Source organism: Sceloporus undulatus, chromosome 5, assembly GCF_019175285.1.
Source record: "Sceloporus undulatus isolate JIND9_A2432 ecotype Alabama chromosome 5, SceUnd_v1.1, whole genome shotgun sequence".
NCBI lineage: Eukaryota > Metazoa > Chordata > Lepidosauria > Squamata > Phrynosomatidae > Sceloporus > Sceloporus undulatus.
In genome coordinates, this window is record NC_056526.1 from 80,507,658 (window position 1) to 80,521,601 (window position 13,944).

Genomic DNA, 13,944 nt, shown 5'->3' on the forward strand with positions numbered 1-13,944 from the left:
TTGTGTGCTCTGAAAGCATCTTGAATCCAAAGCACCTCAGGAACTTCAAAACCATTTATGCTACCAGTCCCTGTGAAAATTTGGGGGATCAACTGGGTTGGCAATTTATTTTTATTTATTTTTTACATTTTGTACAAAAACTCTAAGCATGACATTTCCATGATGGTGATTACTTCTGTTCCCTCTCAAGCTTTCAATCAATATGCCTTCTATGTGACATTATTGAGCTTTGTTCCCATAGTATTGCTTTAATGTCATAGGATCATAGAATCTCCGAGCTGGAAGGTACCCTGAAAGATCATCCAGTCCAACGCCCTTCTGCCATGCAGGAATAAATAGAATCCTAGAGTTGGAAAGTACTGATAGCAGTAAAGTGTAAGTATTTTACAACCACATAGAGAGTTGTATCTATAATTCTGTGATAATGGATTTTGTTTTAAAGAAGCTGTCCAAGGTGCTGCATCATGTTCCTGAAATAAGTTCAACATATGATTGATCCTTTAGTGTCTGAAATAAAACCTAGAACAAATTCAATGTACCTTTGATACTAAAATTACCAACTGCTAGTACAGCACTTCTTTATGTACAGTGTGCCCGGGTTATACATGGGCACATTATACGCTGCTTCCTCCGGTGCCCTGCACCAGAAAAAACAATGACACAGCCACCTATGGTGCATGGACACCACCAGCGCCATGCACCGCCGCGAGCACAACCCCATTACTTGCAATGGGGCTCAAGCATACACGGTTTTTGTTTTACACAGGGGGGTCCAGAACGGATCCACCGCATAAAACAAGGGTGCACTGTAATAGTTTTGCTTAGCAGAACAACTGCTATTGAATGTCACTCAGGCACAACTGAATGTCTCAGCCTTCACTGCAGGGGCACACTAGGAAAGCTTCCTCATGCAACCACCAGACTGGCTGCCTTCCTTCTCCCTGTCTGGACCTCTGCATAAATCCACTGGCACTACCAAGCTTCAACTTGCCTTCACTCTAAGCCCTTCAAGTCATCTGACCCAGAAAATGGTCTAAAAGAACATGACAGCATTACTAGACTAAGCAAGTATGACCCTGTAAACAATATGTATGCAAAGCAGATGTGGCATTAACATGTACATTGCTATGTCTACTTTGGAGCAGTTTGGCAATCACGCAACTCTCCAGATCTTGCTAGTTTACAAGTTCCAGCAACCCTAGTTGTGAGAGCCAAGGATGAGGAATGGTGGGAGCTACAGTCCAACATAATCTTAAAGGCTCCAAAGTATTGTGTATTAGCCTCTTCATTTGCAGTAAGCAAGCACCGAAGGCACAAACTGAAACAAACATTAGATTTTCGTGTTTTAAATATCTGGGCATTATCTCAACCTGTAACTGGCAATAGCTTCTACAACCTGCAACTATAATGAAAGAGATTAAAAAAAATTAAGTGTTAAAGCTGTCTTAACTGGAGAAAATAGTAATATTTAAAATTAAGATTCTACCAAAATCCGTTTTCTTTTTCCAATACCCTCTCCTTATTTCCAGATATACAAAGGTTTCCTGCATAGGATTTTGGTGGGTTAGTGCTTCCTAATCTCAAACTATATTTCTTAGCCTTTCAAGATGAGACAATTAATACATACAATTTAAAAAATGACAATATGATTTCAGGAGGTAAAATGGAAATAGAAAAATGAAAAATAATGTAATGCCTTTATTACACAAATAAAAAATAAATTGTGCAACATTCAAAATCCCTTTCTAAAATATACCTTTAGAACATGGCAGGAATGGAGGAAGATTTTGGCCCCAGAATCTTCTCCAGTTCATACTTCAGTTGATAACCCTGATTTGCCAATTTATTAATAAGAAAAATCAGTTCATCATCTGGAGAATTTACAGTTATATACAGTAAGAGCTTTATTTCATTCAGGTCTTTCAAGGTGGGCCATACTGTTGGCTACAGCTATATCTGGTTTTTGAAGTTTGTCTTTAAAGAAGACAATCCACTTTTCATTTTGAGGAGCTGTGTCTCCAGGATGACCTTCTGTAGTCCAGAGACTTGGTTTCCAAAATTTATGGAGGAGTTTCAAAGCATATATTTGATTCTTCTAATGAATTTGAAGTAGTGGGAGAAAGCAATTTGGGACTGGAAATTTAAGTTACCCAGTGGAAGAAAATATGGCTCTCATCCACATTTAGACCAAGATCCGCAGCCATTATCTGAGATACTGCACAAAATATAGTTGACATTTTTTAAGCTGTCCAGAATTACAGGTACAATTTCCCCTCATGTTGGACTAGTTGTAACCAAAAGGGAGACTGCATTCCACATGTGCTTGCATTGTGAAAGAGTTAAACCTTTTAGCCAGATGCATTAAGTTTCTTATTGAACCCATCATATCAAAAGACGTACTGCTGAGAAGCACAGCTACTTTTGTTTGTGCATCAACACCTTCACTATAAAGACTTGGTTGACATCCTGCTTATGGCAGCAAGAATGGAAATTGCAAAGTAATTGAAATGTACTATACTAATGTCTTTAAGATCTCGGCTAAATAAGGTATGGTCCATTGCAATAGCCTGTAAGAGAGAAAATGAAGGAGACAAATTTGAAGATGTCTGATAGCTTTTTAATATGTATACATCATCTCCAAACTGTCCCCAATCTCAGCAGATGAAATTTTGGAACAGTCCATTCCAATGGGCTAGAATTGCTTCTGTGAATATACCTGAAGTGTCCAACGTGAATTTTTTTATAGAACTGGAATGAACTGGAAAGAAGACTTGCACTATTTTGGTTTGTCTGTTTGGGACCATTGTTGTCCATTTTGTTATATCAACATTGCAGAACCCTCTGTGGATACCAAAATCCACAAATGCTCAAGTCCCATTATATATAACAGAGTAGTAAAATTGTGTCCCTTGTTTTAAAAAAATGACAAAATCAAGGTTTGCTTTTTGAATTTTTAAAAAGATTTTCAAGCCATGTGTGGTTGAATCCATGGATACAAAGGGCCAATTGCATGCAGCTTCTTGCAAGCCCTGTTGAACTCAATGGGACTTACTTTTTAGCAGGCATAACTAGCATTGTACTGCCAGTATATTAAACAAAGCAACTCCACCACAACCTCACATGTACTCTTTATTTACTCATTATTCAATAGTTCTGCAGTCTAAACTCTGAATCTCATTATTCGAAAAATTAATAAAAAATTAACCAAATCAATGTAATTTACCTATATGTTGACTAACCATTCAACAATTGATTCAATGGGTCCACTCTAGTTGCAACAACAGATAGGGATTTGGGCTAAATCTCAACTATCAGTGCTGATACATATCTCCCCCCCCCCCCCCGCACACACTATTTCTTACCTCATCCCCTGGACTCCATGGCAAGTCTGACTAATTTGTGAGTAGACACAAATAACTACAGAGCCAATTGATGTGTCTAAACAGAAAGGGGGGGGGGGATTCCTGTGGATTCAAAGGAAAAATTTAAATTCCTGAATGTCATGCTATCCCTTTCAACATCTGAAACACTTTGACAAGCCTTTGGTGGATTCACAGCATACTTGCATCTTTTCTGAGGCAGGAAGTTTCTAGTTCCTGTAAGCATTAAATTCTTCCTTTAAAAAAAAGATCATCTGGAGTTAATAAGGAAACAGGAAATGTAAAGCATTTCTGTATTTTGTAACTATTTCATAGCAGGGCCAGCTCATCACAGTGAATCCCTCGCCCCTGGCTGATGCAAAGGGGTGGCAGAGTAATGGACCATGCCCTTGTGATGTTACCTGCTGGCCACTGTTATGGGCTGTTTCACACAGAGTGGCGCAGTGGTTCATAACAATTGTTTATCAGGGACTCCCTTTAAATATACTGTATTTTGTTGCCCTGGATTCCACACACACCCCACCACACAAAGACTTAACTCAAGATTTAAACAACAATACCCGACACTGAACCATTAACAACTATACCAATCATTATACCCAGCCAGCAAGCCTTTACCTTGGCTCAGGTGATGCAGGGGGTGCGAAACATACCAGGTGACACCCTAAAAGGGGGTGACACCACTACTCCTCAAACATCTGCATTTTGGCAGAAACAGACTATGTCTCTTGAAAAGTGCTGAAAAATGTTGTGAGTGGAGTGAAAATCAATGAGAGGAGAAAGGAGAGGGACCCTCTTTAAAAATTTAAATTTCACATTTCAAAATTCTTATTTTTTTTACAAAAATTACAAAAATATTTTTAAAATATTTGCTTTAAAAACATTTTATCAAATTTCCACTTTAACCACACAAAACTATGTATATATAAATACATTTATACTGTGCATATGATACTGTAATGTAAAGGCATCATTTTGATTTTACTCATTGTTTATGTCACAACTATTACCATTACACTCGGTGCTATATGGGAATTATGATTTATGTTTAACATTAGTACAAAAAATATTACTAAGGATTCTGTGTGGTGTGGTCTGAGAGGAGGCCAATGGGAGGGGTGACACCATCAGTTACTGCACCAGGTGACACCAACCCTAGTGATACTACAGCTTAGCTCCTGTCACATTGCCACTCAGACAGCTTCTTCTTCACCAACTCTGCCCACAATTCCTTCTCCACACATCTGACAATAGTTAGACATTTATTTGATTGGCATTTTCAGAAGAAAGAGTGGAGGATTTTGCCCTTCCCTTCTTATTTACAAATTGGCTGAGGGGGTGCTGGTGGTAGTATTCCTCCAATGAGTAATGGTAGTAATATTCCTCTGATCAGTGTCTAGCAGTTACAATTTTTAATTTCCCACAATGCCAGGGAGTAACATTTGTCATGACCAATGGAGTACTGTGGGACATTTCAAAGGATAGCTTATAGGCACCATCAGAAAGTTTATTTCCAGTAGTGCATTAGTAGTTGGCCTGTGATAGCAGATGCCAATGTTAACTCTGACTAACTGTAAAATACATGGACCAGAATCTGATGTTGAGAAGTTATGAATGCATAACCCAGAGTTACACATCATAACTGTTTGGCGTTCATGATCCCAATGTATTCACTAGTTTAAGGGATATGTAGGGACTGTGAAAGTCCCCCAGTCCCCACTTACCAGGCAGTAGTCTCTGTGAGTGACAGAGGTCTGTTCCCCTGTTGATCAGAAAGCAGTTGACTGACATCCCCCACATGAGCAACGTCTGGTGTGAGAGGAAATTGTGAGAGGGACCCTGCTTCTGAATGTCATAATAGGGATTGCTGACAGGAATGAGTGGGAATGTCAGTGAGCTGTTGAATGAATGGAACGGGAACAGATCCCTGTAACTGCAGCAGCTGCTTCCCTGTAAGTAGGTATTGGGTGGGACTGGCCCAGCATTCACTGTATAGATGCATAACTATGGTGATCATGCATTTGTAACTCCCCAACAGATTTCTGGCTATTAAATGTAAGAATGACACCAACATCAACAGCCTCACTTTCCAGCCCTCCAAGGCAATGATGATTTAAGAGTGAGCACAATTTAGCAGAAAATAGGATTGGATTATCATGGTGTCCTGAACATTTTATTGCCAAGGGGTGGTTTGATAACAGTTGGATTTGTCATCAAGGCAATACTTGCCTTAAAAAAATCAGGATGTTTCAGCAGCAACCATGAACTGTAAATAGGAAAATGGGTGCTTTGTTCACTTTGTGATGAGCAAGGACTTTAAAAACAAACAAACACCAATATCACAATAGAAACAACCAAATAATACTTGGATTGCCACAGCTTGGAATAGAAATGAATTAGAACTGAAGATTCTCAAAAGACATGACAAAGTATATTTTTCCTGCTGCCCTTGGGGGAAAGAAAGGGATAAAGATGCTTAAAAGAAAAAAAAGTTGTCTATCAAAAGCAAAGCCTCTCAAAGTGTACTCAGCTTTGCTTTGAAGGCAACGGCTAGTGGTGTGTTGATTATAAAATCCTAGCCAATTCTCCTTTGAAGCCTTGAATGTGTGACCGCTCCACTACATGAGTGCTTTGAAGTTCAAGAGAGTCTTAACAGAGGCTTTACAGCCTGGGAAAAATACAGAATGCAACCTGGGTTTTCATTCCTCTTTATACACATACACAATGGCTAGAACCAGTTAACACTGAGAACTAATCCTTAGCATGTGTACAACATCTTTGATTTGAGCACAGCTATGCTGGCAGAATCAATACTGACCAAAGAGCAACTCTAGCCATTTTGTGTCTGGATAATATAGGGATTTTCATATTCAGAGAAGGTACAAGCAGTAAGTCACAAATGTTTCCTGGTGAAGTACCTGGCAGCTGACATAGTACCAACCTGGCATGTAGTAGTTTCATTCATCTACCATATAATATTACTAGATACTATTGGCAGCCACATGACTGTTAACATTTCATTTGCTCTATAAGAGTGGATACATACTTATTCACATATAAACTGCTAGAATATCCTCAACACATGAATTTCATTTCCCATAAAGTTGTAATGATATGATTTTCACTGGGGCAGCAGAGCCAAAGATTGGGGAATCAGAAGGGTTTGGGCACTGATTGCTATAAAAAACATTTTTGTGCAGATAACATTTTAATCTTTAATGACAAAAATAACCCCCAACTAATGTATTTCAGTTAGAATGTGTGCCATCGCACTTCCCAAAAAAGCAAAACAGTTTAAAATACAATATTTCCCCCATGCAAAATAGTTGAGTAAACGAAATAACAGTGACCAGGAATTAAATGCACACTGAGTAAGTCATCCTACTACAATCACCTGAATTATTAATAAAAGTCTAATGTGCCATCATTTCTCTGCAAACCTGCACTCAAACCCACAGACAAACTGTCCACTTGAAATTTCTCCAAATATGTTACTTTCAAAAGCCAAGATTACTCCATTTGCTTTTCTCTGATGAAGCACTGAATGGTGTCAGCCCGTGTGTCAAAGCTGAGAATGAATTTTCACACCAAAGGTGGCTCCTGCAGCATGCAAAGCATACATGTATGGAAATGCTTCCTTGTACATCTATAACATTTTGGTAAGTTTGTCAGGTGTTAGTGTTAGCACTTTGCAGGAGTCTACCATATACTTTTCTTTGGATGTCTAACTGTATTTCTAAATACTCAGCTGAGGCTTTATATTACTGCAATGCTAAACATGTGAGGACTGAAGGAAAATTTTATTCGGGGACAGAATTCTTACTTGAGTTACTTGCCATCCCCATCACTACACCTTGATTTTCCCCCATGAAAAAGTGTGTGTGTGTGTGTGTGTGTGTGTGTGTGTGTGTGTAGTTATTCAGTTTTTCTTGTGTAAAAGAATGGGATAGAGAAGTAATTCTGCACAGAACCAGAGCGGGCAGGAAAATAGCTTTCTCTGCAGAATCTGGTTCCTGGTAGCAAAAAAGTCTGAGAAGGTATCTCTACAACTGGTGCAGCAGTACCAGTTTCAGCTACTAACTGGTACAGGCATAACACCATAACATTCAGGGAAGGGGGGGATACTATCCCTCCAGCCTGAGAAATCGACAGCCCTCTCCATAAACAATGCTTCCTTTTGCCATTATCGTAAACAGGAAAGCTCCAATACATAGCATCCTTTCTAGTCCAAGCTGTTTAAAATATAAAAATATTTTGAGGCATAGAAAAACAACAACAGTTCTTTGACCAGTGTGCCTGAGTATGTTCCCTGTGTTTTCTTGCTAGAATATGGGTTATTCTGCTTGCCCCCTCACTCAATAAGTTCAGAGCTTATTGGGAAACTTACCTGTATTGCCAAAATTCTTGGCCCACTAAATTGTAGTGTGGCAGCTAGATGCTTTGGGATTATGTCTAAAATAGATCTGATGAGCATGTGTATGTGTATGTGTGAATGCGCATATCCGTGGTGGGGTAACCATTTGTTTTTTCTGTCTTCCATCTAACAATGCATTGCTTTTACACATGGTGATCCTTAATTTGAGTTTTAGAATTGAGGAATGCTGTCATGGCTAAATGGGGGGGGGGGAGCAAAAGCAATGCCCCTCGGATCATTTTATGCTTGTAGATAGCTCCAAACGGCTACATTCCTTATCTTTCCTTAAAAGCTATAATGGTCGTGTCTCATCTAAACTTGTTTTCTTAACACATTAGTGACGGTAATGTCTTTTTTTTAAAAGCCAGTTTATGTGGTTGATTGGTTTTTTATTCTTTAGTCTCCACATCTCCAGTAATTTTAAAGGGGTGGGGTGGAGAAAAATTGACTCTACATCATTGACCACTCTTCAGTGTTCTGAAATGGAAGATAATTTTAAGACATTTTAGTTTAAAATTCTCCACGAACCATTTAATTAACATTTTCTGTCTGAGGAGACAAATATTAACTTGTCAAGTATGTAATTCAACAAAAACTTTATACTTTTATGTAACACAGTATTCAAGGGAAATCCAATCCCATTTGGTTGGGCCTCCACTCTTTAGCTTCCCTAAGATAATGGTTAATGTGAAATTTTGAGCAATATGCAGCAGCTATTTACAAATCTAATACCATTCTCTCTTAGCAATACACTTTACATTTTCAAGATGATGTTCTCACTCATTTGTTACCATGTGTCCTTGATCACATGTGCCTGTGAAATCACATATAGGCGCACATCTGTCTGACAAACCTCGAAATTTAGAGTTCTTTCTCAGAAGTATACTATGTACAAGTTGAATCTCCCTTATTTGAAATACTTGGATCAAGAAGTGTTTTGGATTTCAGATTTTTTATTCTATTACATTTTATTTGGGGGTATTTTAGAATACATTTGCAGTTGGCCAACCACATTTGAAGCTTTGACTTTTATGGATTTGATTATTTGCATATTTCATTGATATGTTCTCTCCAGAAATCTCTAGGTTCTCCAGCGTGACTCTGCTGGAAATTGACCATTGAGTCATGCTGGAGGACTTAAGAGATTCCTAGAAAAAAAAACACTTATGTAAGCATTCGTTGGCTCTCCGGTGTGATTCTATGGTCAATATCCAGCTGACCAGGAGGACCTTGAGATTCCTAGAGAGGTGTTCACTCGGGTATAAAAAGTGGTCTCTGAACAGTATCTCTGAACAGTGCTCCTTGAACAACAACAACAACAACAAAAACTACAAAGGAAGATTAGAAACAGAAACAAGCAGAGTTGCAATATATCTACAACTACAATGCATTGGTTGAATAGAAACAATGGTTTCCTGGAACAGCACACACATTTTAACACTAGCTAATCTCCCACCCACCCAACCTCATGGAGCTTTCTTGGCCAGTTTATCCCATCTTCCTTTTGATCCCCACACTACATCCCAGTGTTCATTCATATGGTTTTCTACTAACCTTGGCATATGGTTTTCTACTAACCACATCCTTCTTCCTGCCTTGTCCCCCAACAACCATCATTAAAACTAATCACCTCATCTCCATAACCACAAAGTTTTGCATTCCTGTGGACATACTCACGCACAGACTGCTATATAGGTCTGTCTTTGGACTTTCCACTCTAGTAGGCTCAAGTCTATGAAAGCTCATGCTACCAATGTTTCTCTTTCAGCTATTCTCAAAGGTGCTACATATCCATTTACTTGTGATCCTGGTTAGTCATAGGTGCTTAATAATAATAATAATAATAATTCACAGGGGGAGCAGAATCTAAAAATAAGACTTTCCCTTAGACTGTCAATTCTGACAAATGTAACAAATACAGAAGGAGGCCATGACTGTGGGGAGAGGAAGCATAGGGCAGATGGATCTGGGGAGAAAACAGAAGCACCCATGGGCAGTACAGTTTTCACATCTAAGGTAGACTTGTCTCTCTGACCTGAACCCTTACATTGGGGCTGGGGCAGAGCCTGTGGGCCAAATGATATGTGGCCGTTGATATCAGAGTATGTCCACATCCACTGGCAGCATTTGTCCTGTCTGTCCAAAGTGCCAAATGGATCTTTTCGCCTAATGCTTGGACAGGGGACCAGCCTCATTCCTCCTCCTCTACTTTGTGTTTGGAGTTCTCATGGGGCAACAGCCTTTGATTTAGTCAGTAGACGATACAGATAGGCAATCATTTAACATTGCCTTTACTACTACCTCTCTATCTCAGTCCTGGAAACCTTCAAGCCTCTTGCTTTGGCTGCCTTTCTGAGAACAAGAGGGAGATTTAATCCAAGATACTGGGACATATGCCAATAAAAATATAAAACACAGACTACATATGTACATAAAAGTAATTGCAGCTGCATTCCTCTGTAACATCTAAGTACAAGGACAACTTTCATTGACTCTCTATTCAGATTTTGCAATGGCAAAACCTTACTTTTTTCCAGTGGGTTCACACACTAATCCAAAAAACAGAAAGGAGAAGGCACTGCATTGATGTGACACAAAAGAGGCAGATCCTTTTAAAAGGTTCTGTTTGCCCAGAAAAGTGTGTGCAGCAGCCTGTTTAATTAACTGTCTAGAACTGACAAAGATAAACTCCCCATTATTTATCTGTGTGTTTCCGTGTATCACAATTAAGCTTGTGTACTTAATGTAGCACAGATACAAAATAGAGCTGAAAGCTGGGATCATTAAATAAAGAGACATGAAAAATCAAGGTAGAAATAAAAGCTCAATAGTGAGGAGTTTTTAAAAGACTGTTACTCACTGAGACCATTTGCCATTCTGTGCCCTGTTCTACCTGCTGCCACCATGTTCACATCAGGGTATACACATTTATACACAATATCAGTTTTTAAAAGGCAGAAAAGAAATCACAAATTATTTCAAGAAACCCTTTAACAATAATGCTATAGCCACTACTGTAAAGTGTCTATTCCTGAAAGAGCCATGACGCCTTCCATGAGGCTCTACTACTTGCTGCTGTACACATCGACCTGCATCTATCCTCATGTATCTTACAAGGCAAATCCTTCATATGGCATCCACTGACTGGAATATTGTTCGTGCCCTGCCCATGGGTAAGTTTCCTTACATGAACAAGTGGACATTTTTTAGCAAATGTGTAATATTCAGTTGAAGGGCATAAAAGCAGCATAACATATGGGTACTATTGTGCATCACTGTGCATTGCACATGATCATGTATTGTGCACATATTTCATGGTTGTACATGGTTGCACACTGTTCATCGGTGCACATTGCTCATTGTGTATCAATGCACAATGTACAGTGGTTGTGTAACATTGCAATTTTGTAACATGGTATAGTCCAACCAAGGAAAACTCCAAGAGCATAAGTGACATCTGAAGCCACCAATTCACTCACTGAATACTAGTGCCAGTCCTGCTTTGGCAAAATATTCTCATTAAGTCAGATAAGTGAGGTTCAGTTCACACTAAATGCTGTTATATTTTCTTAAGAATGGTAAATATTACATGTGCTATTACATGTGCATGAACTGTACTACTTACACAATGCATTCAGCACCACTTTGGGGGTTGTGGGAAGGGGTAAGTATAAGAATATTGTATTGTCTGTACTCATTAACATGCATTTTATAATAAAAAAATCATTTAAAAATATATGTACATACTCTGAGTTACTGCACGCACATGCACTCACATATACACATGCCATTTCCTCATATGATAGTTGTCAGTTCTGTCGCTTCATACTGACACAAGTAGAACATTCAGGTATATTTTTCAAACTTTGTCATTAAGTCAAATTGCCAACTGGCATCTTCCAACTCTATGATTCTATGATGCTATATTCTACAGAGGCTTTAATTAAAAGGTTACCAAATCCAGAATCAATAGTGTTGCACCCTCTGGTGATATTCAGAACAAAACACATCTATGAGCTCATTATCTTCAGAACTGTCTGTGAAAAGAACAGGGTTTGGGTTTTTTTTCCCAATAAAAGTGTGGTTTAGATACACAGTTGAAAGGATCAACTCTTCAGTGAAATCAATGGCATGTAACATTTATGTCGGTCTTGCTTTAAAACTGCCTGGAAGACTGTTCTTAATTCTGTCAGCATCCTTCCTGAAGAGGCTTTGCAGTGTGGACATAGACCAGAGAAAATATACACATGAATTTTGAGAAGCATATCAGAGGCACATTGAAATGTTTGTTTGTTTGTTTGTTTGTTTGATATCCTGCCTTTCCCCTTGTACAGGATCCAATGCAGCTTGCAATAATTAAAAACTGGGTAATGGAGCCAGCGTGATTTAGTGGTTTGAAGTTTGGACTATAACTGGAGACAAGGGTTCGAATCCCAGCTCAATCATGTAAGCCCACTTTGGATAAGTCACACTCTCTCAGCCTCAAAGGATAGCAATGGCAAACCCCCCTTGAAAAAAGAACACCCCATGATAGGGTCGCCTTAGGGTCTTGATCAATTGGAAACAACTTAAAGACACACAATAAAAACAGCAAAACAGGTAAAAATAATTATTTGTACAAGTTTTTTTTTTAAAATTAAACATCAGTTTAGCCAAAAACACAAAGTTCAAGCAATATAAAACACAATTAAAATTTACCATTAACCCCATTAAAAGCCCTTTCTGTCAAAACCTCTAAGCCAAAGGCCTGCCTGAAGAAAAAGATTGTTGCCTGCTGGCCAAAGGAAAGGAGAAAGGAGGCCAGCTGGATCTCCCATGGGAGGGAATTCCACAAATATTCTATTCAGTGGGAGCAGCCACCAAGAAGGCTATCTCCTGTACCATCACAAACATATTTGTACCCTCATCAAATATGCTTGTGATGGTAGTGAGACCAAGAGAAAACAATTCCCCAAAGATCTTTAAACATGGGAAGGCTCATACAAGAAGATATGGTCTTTCAAATAGTCTGAAGCCAAGGTCTTTAAATGTCATAACCAACACTTTACATTCTGCCTGGAAGTTGACTGGTAGCATATAAAGCTGTTTCAATAGAGGGGTTATATGTTTCTTGTAAACAGCTCTAGCCAGCAGCCTGACCACAGCATTTTGGACTCACATCAGTTTCTGAACAGTTTCCAAAGGCAGACCCAATAGAATTCTCCAGCAATCATTAGTAATTTTGGAATTCTAGTCCAAAAATAACTTTTTATTTCAAGTTGCTAGATTAGCATGTATGCTGATAATGGCATCTGCACTGCAGAAATAATCCGGATTGACACCACTTGAACTGCCATGTCTCAATGCAATGAAATTCTGGGAACTGTAGTGTGTTTACCATTGTGTTACAAATCCCAGAACTTCATAGCACTGAGCCATGGCAGTTAAAATTGTGTCAAACCAGATTGTTTGTGCAGTGTGGATGCAGCAATCTCTACTTTCTGACATTGATAATATTAATGATGACTTTAGTTTTGCTTTTATCCCACACGTTAGTGTTTTTGTTGGTTTCTTGTAGTTCTCGCATTTATACATTAGACTTGGGGTAACTGTGAGTAACATATCTAATTCCATAACACAATGACGATATGTGCTGTACACATTTGCCTTTTCTACAACACACAATGTTATTCAAGAAGGCAATAATTTGGTTGGTGAGGGAGTTTCCACTAAGTATGAATTATAGATTAGTCTCAAGACATTCATGTTGTTGTTGTTGTTGTTAGATGCTGTGCTTTCAGTCCTTCTCTCAGTGGGTTTAGAAGCCTGATTCATAGTAGTAATAAATGGAAACAAGTTAAAATCACAGGCAGGGATTTTTCCACATGAGCTAGCTTTTGTTTCTGCTAGCTGAGCAGACTGAGGCCTACAAGTCAATGGCCAAGACCCAAAGGGCTACATTAGGGGTGCCCAAGGCCATGGACATGCTCAGTAGACTTTCAAAAACAGCGACAACTTTCCTTCCAAAGGTTGGTGTATAAATGGCCTTTGATACTCCAGTTTAAAAAATATTCCCCCCCCCCCGCCCCTTGGGAAGGCAGCAATTCAAAAAGCACAAGCAGAACTAGTTACATGTTCCTGAACTGCAGTTCCCATCAACCACAGACAGCA